We start from the raw sequence: 12077 nt of genomic DNA, 5'->3' as shown, positions 1-12077 counted from the left end.
GGCTCTCTTGACAGAGAACACAGAGATGCCTTCAGCCTGTTGATGTGATTAGAAGCTGAGTGAAGGAGGGTGAAAGCCAGTGACAGAAAGGGAGGTCTGCAAGAGACTCAAGCGTCATTTGTGAGTTAAACCATTCTATTTCTAAGGACTTGAGATTGAGGTCGGGAGTCTCAAATCTACTTCTCTATCTTCTAGCATCCAGGTTGCATGAGTTCCCATTCTTTTTTGCTCAAGGGAAATTTTTGGAGCCATGGGGCAATGCCCCTTGACGTAGTAGTTTCTACAGTTCTGCCATGTCTCATCCCAGCCCCATAGCCTGGACCCCAAACCTGGCAGCATCCTGACCATCTTAGGAAGTGAAACCTCTTATTGTGTCAGACAGGCATATTGCACAATACGTGTATCAAACCCTGTCTCTCCAAGAAGACTAGTCAGGCCACAGAACTTCCTTCAAGTCCCTAATAAACGGAAAACTTCTTACTACAGAAATAGTTGCACTGGGGGAGGACCTAGAAGGGTGACGGTGGTGTAGATGGCAATGCAGGCCCACGAAAATGGAACAAGCAGAAGTGGGGAGTTGGCAATGCCAGGATGTAGTGGGAAGATTCATCTCTTGAGTCATTCAAGCCCTTACCAACTGCACGTTGCCCTCTGTGCTGGTCATCTTTCCAAGACAGGAGACTGGCATTTAGTCAGAGCGGGTGCTTTGGTGCCACCTTATGTCTGATATTAAGCCTCTCGTCTCTCTTATCAAGCCTGGCCTCACCCAATGGTCTTTAATCATTTTGAACAGGAAGACAACCCATATAATCATGGGTTAGTTCTTATATTATCATGTTTAATTGTAGTATCTACTCTCTGCTATGGGCCATTTCTTTCTTATTGACTCTCTTGTGCAGAACAGCATTAAGGCATGACTGTCCCCACCATTTTTGCCAAGTCCCATCTCATCCTTGGCATTGACTTCCAATATTCTTTTAAATTTTTTTTTTTTCAACGTTTTATTTATTTTTGGGACAGAGAGAGACAGAGCATGAATGGGGGAGGGGCAGAGAGAGAGGGAGACACAGAACCGGAAACAGGCTCCAGGCTCTGAGCCATCAGCCCAGAGCCCGACGCGGGGCTCGAACTCACAGACCGCGAGATCGTGACCTGGCTGAAGTCGGACGCTTAACCGACTGCGCCACCCAGGCGCCCCGACTTCCAATATTCTTAAGAGTCTGTCATTTTGGGGGCACCTGAGTGGCTCAGTCAGTTGAGCGTCCAACTTCGGCTCAGGCCATGATCTCATGGTATGCCGTCAGCGCAGAGCCTGCTTTGGATCCTCTGTCTCCCTCTCTCTCTGTCCCTCCCCCCTCTCAAAAATAAATAAGCATTAAAAAAAAAAAGAGTCTGTCATTTCTTTCCACCATTTCCATGGGTCTTTCTGGTGTCTGAAAGTATTTACAGTGTCCTGTGTAGCCATGCCAGTCTCCATGGATACTTCTCTCCTTTTCTTTCTGTTTCAGTGATTATTTCAGATTGGGAGAGTGTGATTTTAGTTTTGAGACCTCTGCTCTTCCTTGTATAGCATCATCTCCATTGGGCCTGCCCCACTCTTGGATCCAGGTACTCAGGGCAGACAGGCAGATTCCAGGGATGGGCCATTTCCTTGCTTGGTCTAGAACAAGGAGGACTCAAATATATAGGCAGGCCACTGGGTCTGGTGAGTGTATGGTCTGCAGAGGCTTCTCCCTGTTGACTGAGTCATTATTCCACCTCTGAGAGGCCAATGGAAACTTGTCTTTCCTTTGGATTCAGTAGCAAAAGCCCTTTTGGTAGGTAAGGTGGATGCCAGGCATTTTTCTACTCTATATCTTTTATTGCACATAATGGGTGTAAGACAGTCAGCCCCAAACACCGGGCTCTAGTGCCGCTTATACTAGGAGTCTGGAAACATTGTCTATAAAGAGCCAGTTAGTAAATATTTTAGGTTTTGTGGGTCTTAGGGTCTCTGTTGCAACTACTTAAGTCTCCCATTATTGTGAGAAAGCAGCCATAGAAAACATGTAAATGAATGAGCTTAACTGGATTTATCTTTCAGGTCATAGGATGCAAGCCCCTGTCTTATACCATTGTATTAAATCATTTTTCTCAGATGTAAACTTAGAAATAATACTTTAAAAAAAAAAAAAAAAAACCACCCGTCCTTTATTGAGCAACTATTACGTACCAGGTGCTTCTTTTCATTGTCTTATTTAGTCTTTCTAATAAACTTTAAGGCAGATAGTATGACCCATTTCACCTATGTGAAAACTGAGGCTGACAGAGATAACTTATCTAAGATCACACAACTAGTAAATGCTGGAACCATGACTCAAACATGGTTTAGTTGAGCCTAAACCAGATTCTTTTTTTTTTTTTTTAAATCACTGAGCCAAATCACTGTGTTAATTGTTACACATATTTTTTTTAATCCCATCTTGTGCTGTCCACAGTGCACAGACCTCTTTCTCAATGATCCAATTATCTTCTAAATGACATTGGCTTGGCAGATTCATGAATCTTGGCAACTCTGCCCATAAATGTTTCCACACTGTCCTTTTAGGATTAGGGTAAACTCTGTTCCCTTGTTCTCCCTCCTTATCCCACCTGGCTGTGACATGTTATGTGAATTATCTTCTTTCTCCTTCTCTCAGGGTCGCCCTGGGACCTTGCGAACTGGGTGTTTATTTCTCTCTCTTCCCTTTTCTGAGTTTCTTCCTTATTCCTTTTCACTTTCTCACCTGCTCCTGTCAGCTCTGTTGTTTGATTTCTTTTGTCCTTTCCTATCTCCTCAAGACTTTGTTATAGCACTCTCAAAAAAAAAAAAAAATCCCTTTAGGATTACTACCCTTGGAATCATCAGCTTAAAAAAAAATAATGCTTACAAATACTTTGCTCCTAAAATTATGATGAAATTCTTCTCTCCTAAACTGCCTGGGGTGTGTGTATTCTACTTGCTGGTTATTACATAATTGAAGGTGATTTGGCCATTTCCTTCCAGGATTCAGTTAATTTCGCTTCTCCAATCACTTCCTTCTTGTTGGCTGTAACTGAGTTTTCTATCTTCTGGAAATAGGAAGTTCCTAGTCAAGCCACTCAGGATTTGTTGGGTTCAATGGTCCAGTCTGGGGCCCAGATTCTAGGTGGTTGATCTCCCCTAATTAGTAAGCAATGTGGAATGAGGAAGTCTGGTTGTATAAAGGTATTATAAACATTCTGCCCAAACTCCAATATAATGGATAGGTATTCCAGAATTCACCAACCTCTGACTTGGGTTTCCTTTTTCTCCGTGGCATTAGAGGGTTGGAAAATCTTCCAGCATGTAGTAACAAATCTATGAGGCTGCCTCACATGACCCATTTTTCAAAGTAGGTTTTCACAAGGGAGGATGTTTGATATGATAGTTCTAGAAATGATCTATCAAAGTTAACTGATGACGTGCAAGCAGAAAGTTGTATGTTAGAACTAGTAGTGATTTACAAAACATCCTTCTCAGGCTTTTTGTTAATATACATGCTCATTTTCAGAGTTTCAAATAATACAAACATTTAAAGTACAAAGGAGAAGCCCTTCACTACCCCCCTGCCCCATTGCCTTTCTCACTGGATGAACCATTTCACCAGAAAGTATCCCAGTCACTGCAACCCAAGGACTCACCCATCCATTCATTCATCAACCACCATCAGCTGTTTGAATAGGTCTTTTTTTTTTTGAGCACTTCCTGACTGCCTGGGATCTGTAGATTTCTCCCATCTTCATACTCCATTGTCAGTTCAAACCCTTCTCCCTTCTTACCTAGGGCATTTAAATCATCTCCTAATTGGTTTGATTGCTGCCATGGAAGCTCCATCCATCCATTCATTCCTTGTACACCAGCCACAGGGATATATATCTCCACAAAGCAAATCTGGTGACATCAAGCCCTTGCTCACATTTCATCACTGGCTCCCTATCTCCTTTGTGAATGAGTCCAAGCACCAGAGCATGCCAAACAAGGTCCACCATGGAATCCTCTGCTCTCCTCTCCTACCCCACACTTTAACCTTCCCAAACTATTTGTAGTCCCTTGAATGCAATATTCTTTCTAGCCTCTGTGCTTTCGCACAACCTGGAACCTCCGTCTCCTCTTTGTAGTTTGTCCATCGTCTAATCCTTCAAGACTCAGTTCATACTTTACCTCCTCCATAACATGCCCCTTCCCAAGCTAAATGGTGGGTGTCCTTCCTCTGTGCCGTGAGCCTCTAACACCCTCCGCAAACCTCCGTCATCATGCTTTATTTGCTTATCTCCCTTACTATTAACATACCTGTTGCAGGGCTTGGATTATAGCTCTCATTTCCATGCCTTGCACGTGACAGTGCTTCCCGAATGTTGGCTGACCAAATGAATGAAAGCCAGGAGTGATCATGCTGCCACTCTCATGGCTTCCATCTTGAGCTAGCTTCCTCTGACAAGAAAGTACTTCCTTAGAAAAGAATATCCTGGATTAAAAACAGAGACTCACCAGAAGCACAATGTCCGTCTCAGAATGAACTCCTCAGTCAGCAGCCTTGTTGATAAGCAGAGACAGCAGGTCGGCCTGATCTGGGCCTGATCAGGGATGTTGTCCTCCTGGAAAAGTTTAGTTCCTTCTGCAAAGGCACAGTGAACACCTTGCTACCCTGGCTTGAGTCAGAACGGTGTCCATCTACTTTTCTGGGGAATCCTGAGCTCTTTATGAAGTCTTCTGGGACAGGGAGGTGACAGGAGCTGTCACTATTACCAGGAAGAGATTGTGTTCTGTTCCATGTTTCATCACAAATGCCTGGGAGGTACATTTCTGGAGAGACACTCCCATTTTACCCAAAAGGCAATTTTCAGGTGTTTCTTGAGGACTTTTCCCAATTACTCTGGGAATGTGGGAGATCCAGAAAGATGAAATCAGAGGTGATGACAAGTCAGGGTAAGTAGCTTTTGGAATGACTTCCATCATTCATCCCACCAAGCACCATGTAAGTTGTGTTTGTGGTGCATGTGTGCCATGGGTGCACAGAGGAAGGAGAACAAAACTATACAAGCCATGGTACTTGTCCTCAAGGAATTTTTGCAAATGCCTACGATTTAAGGCAGAATATGGCAGGTGTTGTGAGGTGTATAAGCTGCCATGGAGGGGTCATCTGCCCTTTCCTCTACATGCGCTTAGGGACATGGCCAGGTCAGAGGAGGGGGAGAAACATGGTTTGGCTCTCGGTGAACTGAGAGTGCTCTGGGCTGCACACTGAGATGGTGTTTGGGAAATTGTGGGTTCATGTTGGAGGGATTGTTCACTGCAGAGCAAAGTGAGGACCTGAAAGCACCAGGAAAGGCATGAGGTGAGTGGTGAGTGTCTCCTCACTTTGGACCAGGGACTGTAAGAAAGAAGTGGGCTGACCTTGGCAAACTGGGCTGTGGACTGGGGTCTCCATGTGGTCATTGTTGCTCTCTGGCTTGGAGCCCTGAAAGGGATGGATACCTACTGTCAGACATCCTGGGGAGAAGGCAAGCTGGGGCAGGAGGAGGGCCCTGGTGCGTATGGGGTCAATCTTAGGCATCTGGCAGCTGGGGCGAGGACTCTGAGCCTTGGACCTGCCTGGAACCCATCGTGGGGGGTAGGGGCAGGGGAAGTGGGGGTGAGCTGGTTCCTACCACACTGAGAGACTCTACGAGTGAGGCAAGGAATGAGGCCCTGGACTGTGGGCCTGGAGGTAGCCACACTGCGCGTGGCAATTTTACTCCCCTTCTTTCATCCTCAAGCCTTCAGAAAAGCCTCATTGAAGGCAGGAAGGTGGTCTCAGAGATTTAGGGGAGGGCAATATACCTTCTCCAGAGCTGATAGGACAGGAGCAGTTAGGAGGCATTGTGTGCCCAGCAGTGCAGCCACCTCATGAATGGTCCCCAAGGTCAGGGGCTGGGTGCCTTTGCTCACTGTAGTATCCCCAGACACTAGAGCAGCGCCTAGCAGGTAGCCGGTGCTCAGTACAATTTGATTGACTTGAATGAATGAATGAATGAGTGAATGTCACCAGCAGCAGTGTGAGTGTGGCAAACTGAGGTGGAGGTCGGAGGGAGGATTCTGAGACAGTGTCCTTGGGACTCTTAGAAGGTGATCACTGGGGATGCATTTCTGTCCTCATAATTAGGCATAAGGCATATTTGACCCCTATGAAACCTGGGCATGTTGTAAGTGGTTAATGAACTGAAATAGAATGTGTTATTCAAAATGTACTACTTTGGCATGTGGATTATTTTGAGCTGAAGGCAATCAGACTCAAAACCCAGCTTATTACCTCTCCCTAAAATACCTAAACTACCTAAAATAATTTAGATAAGGGGCCTGTACCAGAAAGAGGGCTATTACCAGAGATAAGTTTTATCTGTAAGACTTTTCTGCTTCAGAGGACAAACATCTGATTACCACACATCTTATCTGCCTGCGAATTATCCTCCTTCCCTCCGAAGCCCCAGGCCCCTAGCCTTTTCCCTAGCTCAGAATGGCTCCATTGCTTGACTGCTTTGGGTCTTATATTTTTATGGGGCCTCTATGCAAATGAAATTAAATTTGCTTTTCTCCTGTTAATCTGTCTTACAGCAATTTAATTAGTAGACCAGCTAACAAACCTAGAAGAGAAGAAGGGAAATTTTGTCTGCCCGTACAGAATCCTCACCACTGGCCTTCCCCCATCCAGGAGCCCAACTTCACCTTCCCTCTCCCTGGATGTCTGCTTCAGCAGGGCATCTGGCAGGTTTGTACTGTGCAAAGGGAGGCCTAAGGAAATGGTTACTGGGGTCTCCACATCCAGACATGATCTGAAGAGGAGTGGTTCTGTGAGTGCATTGGGGAATAATGGGAGGGCTTTGAGTGCCTGGGTGGTTCACTCTTGGCTAGTCCAGGTGGCCGGTATTGTTTGCCTCCTGCTGGGGCCTGTCCACGTCTCTGGTTGCAGGATGCTTGTGGACTAGGGAGCATGGGGTTCATAGCTATGTTTGTGATGGGCCCTAGGTGCCCCTCTTTAGGGGATAGGCTACCCCCATGTCTCCGAGTTTGGGGCAGAAGTCCATGACCTCAGCATGCCCCATTGCGACGTCATTAGTTAGTTTAGGTGGGGTCTCCTTCTCTGAGGCCCTTCCGAGGCTCACACAGCCAGCCCTGATAGCACTTTCTTTAATCTCTCAGCCCTCTTCCTCTTGCTTACCACACCTGGCACACAGGCTTTCTGTCTGTTTCTTGACTTGTCAGTCTTGCCCCTAACTGAGGGCAAGTTGGTTTATGTTTTTCTCATCAAGATCTCCTTTGACCCCCAAGTCTCATCCTCTGTCTCCAGTTCCAGCCATCTTTTTTTTTTTTTTTTTTTAATTACGATGGTATGTATAGGGAGCATACAATGTTATTAGTTTCAGGGGTACGACACAGTGATCTGACAATTCTATACATTATGTAATGCTCACTGTGGTAAGTGTAGTTACCACCTATCACCATACAATGTTTTTTAATATTACCATGAACCCTATGCTGTACTTTCCATCCTTGTGACTTTATCTATCTATCTATCTATCTATCTATCTATCTATCTATCTAATATTTTTGAATATAATTTATTGTCAAATTGGCTAATGTACAGTGTATAGAGTGTGCTCTTGGTTTTGGGAGTAGATTCCCGTGATTAATCGCTCACATATAACACCCAGTGCTCATTCCAGCAAGTGCCCTCCTCAATGCCCATCACCCATTTTCCCCTCTCCCTGGCTCCCCACATCAACCCTCAGTTTGTTTTCTGTATTTAAGAGTCTCTTATGGTTTGCCTCTCTCCCTCTCTGTTTGTAACTATTTTTTTCCCCTTCCCTTCCCCCATGGGTGACTTAACTTATTTTATACCTGGAAGTTTGTACCTCTTAATCCCCTTCATCTATTTCACCCAGCCCCACAACCCCTTTCCTTCTGGCAGCCAGTTAGTTCTCTGTATTTACAAGTCTGTTTCCATTTTTTGTTTGTTTTATTTTTTAGATTCCACATATGAACATAAATGACATCATATAGAATTCGTCTTTCTCTTTCTGACTTATTTCACTTAGCATAGTATCCTCTGTGTCAATCCTTGTTGTTGCAAATGGCAAGATCTCATTCTTTTTTATGGCTGAGTAATATTTCATCATGTATATTACATATAATAAACATATACATTTATGATATTTTAAATATATATAATAGATACCATATTTTTTATAAAACTGGGTGGCTACATGCAAAAGAATGAAGCTGGACCATTTTATTACACCATACACAAAAATGAACTCAACATGGATTAAAGACCTAAATGTGGGACCCAAAGCCATAAAGCTCCTCAAAGGAAACAGGTAGTGGTCTCTTAGCTATGGGCTTCGGCAGTATATTTATGGATATGTCTCCTCAGTTAAGGGAAACAAAACCAAAAATAAACGAATGGGACTCTACACCAAAATAAAAAGTTCTAGCTACTCATTAGCACATTACTCCTGTGTATTTGCTTCTTGCTGTCTGAAATGATCTCTCATCTCTTGTTTGCTGGCAGACTGCTCCACTAGCCTGTGGCCACAATTGGAGCATACCCCTGCTGCCTTGTTCCTCTCGTGTCCCAGGCCAGGGTGGAGGATTAAGAACTTTTGAGTGGAGATTGGTCAAATGAGCCAGCTGGCTCCTGTCTTAGGTTTCACCCCAGATTTTCCAAAGGATGCACGCCCTGAAATATTAGAGTCATTCAGTTCAGTGCCTTTGGGTGGGCGGTTTGTGTCCCTGGCTCCTGCCTGGTGGATTTGCCTGCTCTGGCTGAGTGGGTAGGTTCCCTGCCCTTTCTCACTTCTTACTTCCTCTTGGGAGTTCCATCTGAAATTGCTTGTTCAGTTCAGAGAATGACCTTGCCCAACAGGGTTCTACTCCACGTGGTCTTAAGGCACCCAACAACTCTTGCTCGGATCTCTCCTACTGAGCTACGGAAGTCAGTTTGTAGATGAGGAATGAGTCTAGCCGAGGGTCAAGCCACAGATTGGGGAAGTTGCAGACTCCCATGTAGGTGCCCAATTTCCGCCTGGAGTTTTCCCCACAGGGGTGTTCAGTAAGAGAGAGGGCAGGATGTTACACTGTGCTCCTGGGGAAGCCCAGGACTGAAATCGCAGCCAAGGGCCACATTCTTCAGGAACTTGCTCAACTAGTCCTGACAGTGGGAGTTGACCCCTGCCTGATTATCTTACTACAAATGGACCGTAGACCAGGGTACTAGGTCGGTATGAGTGGAGATGAAGGGAAAGGGGAATAAGACCACAATGTTTTCTCTGAACCCACAGCAGTCTTGCTGGCTTTAACACAGATTGTTCGACTGTCAGACCACTTAGCTCTTACATTATCTTGTGGGCAACCAGATCTCAGGAATCAGTCAGATTTTGTGAAGTTTGGTAAGTTCCTGGACTCCCTCTTTCCTGAGATTGATTTCTTAGGAGACACTATTTTATTTATTTATTTAAATTAAAAAAAATTTTAAATTTATTTTTGAGATAGAGAAAGAGCATGAACGGGGGAGGGTCAGAGAGAAGGAGACACAGAATCCGAAGCAGGCTCCAGGCTCTGAGCTGTCAGCACAGAACCTGACACGGGGCTCGAACTCACGGACTGTGAGATCATGACCTGAGCTGAAATCGGATCCTTACCCAACTGAGCCGCCTAGGCTCCCCAGGAGACACTATTTTCAAGTATCAAGGATACAGTAGGATTCACCTCAGTCTCTCTTTGTTTGCTGGACAGGGAAATTTGCCCTCCTCCTTCTTCTTCTTCTTCTTTCTTTAATGTGCACTTATTTTAGAGAGAGAGAACATGTAGGGGAGAGTCAGAGAGAGGGAGACAGAGGATCCAAAGTGGGCTCTGCACTGACAGCAGGGAGCCCAATGTGGGGCTTGAACCCACGAACCATGAGGTCATGACCTGAGCCAAAGTCGGGCTCTTAGTCAATTGAGCCACCCAGGCTCCCCTGCTCTTACTTCTTCTAAGTGCTAGTCAAAAGAAAGCAATCCTGAAAATAAGCAAACAAACATACCATGTCAAAACCCAGAACAGGACTTTTCACTTTAGTCTCCCCCAATTAATATTAGGGAGCTGCTTTGGGTGTGACTGTTTGGGAACACATGTGACCTTCCCCTCTGGTCTTTAAGCTCCTAGAGAGCCATGACAAAATCAACTCCCTCGCCTCCTATGACACCTTGCTTGTGATGAGCACTCAACTAATGGGTGGAATTATCACTGAATGTTGGGTTCTAGGAGATAGTCAGTGGGCGAGTGAAAAAGACCAAAGAGAATTAGTCTCTGCCCTCATAGCCTTATCCCTGAAAGTCATTCATCTTCCTGGCCTGATGTCCTTATGTTTAAAATGAAGACCTATCTCTCAGGGTTGTTATAAAGATAAACACGGTCCCGTATGTGAAAGCATCTAACAGAGAGGGACCATGGTCAACACACAGGAAATACTAGTTTGCCTCCCTTCCTCCTTCTTTCTTCTCTTCCTAATGAGAGTGGCCTCCTTTTCACTGTTGACATCAAATCTCTGATAGTAGTGATAATCCAACAGGGATCACTGGTTATGTGTGTGTACGTGTGCATTAAGACTGGAAAGTGTTAACTGGCAACATTCATTCATAAAGAGCTCACTTGGTCTGGGGTTGTAGTAGGGAGGGGGAATCTTGTTCCCCAGTCAGCATCACTGTCTCTTTGTTTCATTAGTTCCTTGAGGCTGCTGTCCAAATGGAGCCCCCTGCAGTGAGCTCACCATGAATTTTCCAGCATTCTCTGTTCCCAAAAAGTATAATTGCCTTCCATATAGTATTTTTAGTATTACTAGGAATACAAAGATGAATTAAATATAGGTACCTCTCTTCAGGGAACTTATCTTGAGTATAAGAAATTAACAGGAGGTGCTGAGAAGAGGCACCCCTTTTTGCCACCCCCAAGGCTGTGCACCTCTTGGAAAGACTCCATGTAGGCAATCATACACACAGACATCCTTCTTTCTGACCACAGCCTTCCTGTTTCTCACTCCCATACTCTCAAAGTGCCAATTATTCACCCTTATCAGGACCACTAGACCACAGATATCCTCCCTCTCTATCTGTCTTTTTGCTTTTGCTTCCTTATTCAGCCAGTTTAGTTTCTGTGCTCCAGCTGTTCAACCATTTTCTTGCTGGTCTTCTCAGCAGCCTTTCCCTTTTTCTTCCCTAATACTTCCTAGGCAAAACCCCAGGCCTAGTTGTATTGATGGTCTGTTTCTTCTGCATCTCTATTGGGGCTGCTGGAGGCTGTTGAAGACAACCACCTAGCCTCACGGATGACTGCCACCTGGATGCATGGGCTCTCACAATGTCTGTCAGTCCTACAAAGCTCTCACAGCAATGATTTCAAATTCTCACCATTGACCTCCAATCCTGATCCCACCTCTCCCCCTCATACTTAGTCCTTGAAAATAGACACCCCCAGGAGAGCTCCTCCAGCATTTCCTATCATGCTTCCAGCCTGCATCCCACCCAACCCAGCAATCTGTTCTCTTATTACTGGAGTGGGAGAGGTTTTTTATCCTTCCACCCAGGCCTGGAACCTCCTGATCCACTGTTGTATGATAAAGAGTTTATCTTGTTTTTTCCCTAGATATCTGTTAAGGAATTTTTGAAACCCTTGAAGTTTCTGACTCTTGGCAGAGCCCCTAGATAACGTCAGGATGGAAGCTAGTGTCCAGAAATATCAATCACGTGATCAGAAGATTGGGGCTTTGAGCCACACGATGATACCAGTCAACTCTTCCTCCCAGCCTCCTGGGAGGCCAGGAGAGGGGGACTGAAGATTGACTTCAGTCACGTGGCCAATGATTTAATCAAACATGCTTCCATAATGAAATCCCAGAAAAACTCTAGATGCTGAGCTTGGAGAAGCCTCCTTGTTGTTGAACACAACCATGTGCTGGGAGTCTGATGCATCCTGACTCCACATGGAGAGGGCAGGGAAGCTCTCGGTTCCCTCCCAGACCTTT

The 12077-nt window shown here is 45.1% G+C and overlaps 1 protein-coding gene across 1 annotated transcript in view; it reads left to right on the top strand.

Moving 5' to 3' along the window:
• Positions 1-12077, top strand: part of LOC115510830 (interleukin-36 gamma-like) — a 157660-nt gene that overhangs the window by 62704 nt on the left and 82879 nt on the right. Inside the window, exon 2 of the mRNA XM_030311094.1 lies at positions 6632-6785. The gene's annotated coding sequence lies outside the window, so the exon portion shown is untranslated. The remainder of the gene's footprint in view (positions 1-6631; positions 6786-12077) is intronic.

This window comes from Lynx canadensis, chromosome A3, assembly GCF_007474595.2.
Source record: "Lynx canadensis isolate LIC74 chromosome A3, mLynCan4.pri.v2, whole genome shotgun sequence".
NCBI lineage: Eukaryota > Metazoa > Chordata > Mammalia > Carnivora > Felidae > Lynx > Lynx canadensis.
The sequence above is the reverse complement of the archived record's forward strand: the minus strand, read 5'-3'. Positions and strand labels throughout refer to the sequence as shown.